Source organism: Carlito syrichta, unplaced genomic scaffold, assembly GCF_000164805.1.
Source record: "Carlito syrichta isolate Samal-C Ts95f unplaced genomic scaffold, Tarsius_syrichta-2.0.1 Scaffold303562, whole genome shotgun sequence".
In the NCBI taxonomy this organism is placed as follows: Eukaryota; Metazoa; Chordata; class Mammalia; order Primates; family Tarsiidae; genus Carlito; species Carlito syrichta.
The window spans coordinates 128347-129000 of record NW_007247658.1 but is presented as its reverse complement, the minus strand read 5'-3'; positions in this window follow the sequence as shown (position 1 = coordinate 129000).

Below are 654 nucleotides of genomic sequence, written 5' to 3'. Positions count from 1 at the left end.
CCCGGAAACCGCCGAGCCGGGAACCGATTCTCGCGCCAACCGAGCGACCGCGCGCACCGCCCCTTCCGGCGGAAGTGACGCCATCATCGGCCGCGGCGAGCCGGCGGAAACCCCGGAGGTGGAGGTGGGCGGTGTCCGCCTCTCGTAGGAGGCCAAGGCGTGGAAAAATGAAGCCAGGGAGCCGAGAAGCTCCTCAGTGGGTGTTTATATTACACCTGGGAGCGCGTGAGAAGCCGTGTGTCATCCAAAACCAACCCCCGAGGCAAACAGAGACAGTTTCATTTTACAGGTGTCGAAACTGAGACTTAGAAAAGTGAAGGCCTAGGAGGACGGGCGCGGTGGCTCAGGCCTGTAATCCCAGCTCTTGGAGGCCGAGGCGGGAGGATCGCTTGAGACCAGACGTTAGAGACCAGCCTGGGCAACGTAGGGAGACCTCGCCACTACAAAACATAATTTTTAAAAAATTAGCCCGGCGTGATGGCGCTCACCTATAGTCCCAGCTACTCAGGAAGATAGGCAGAAGGACGCCTGAGACCCTGGAGGCTGTGGTGAGTTGTGATCGTGCCACTACGCTCCAACCTGGGTGACAGAGTTCTCACTAACTCAAAAAAAAATTAAAATTAAAGAATGTGTTCGCCGGGCTCGGTGGCTCAG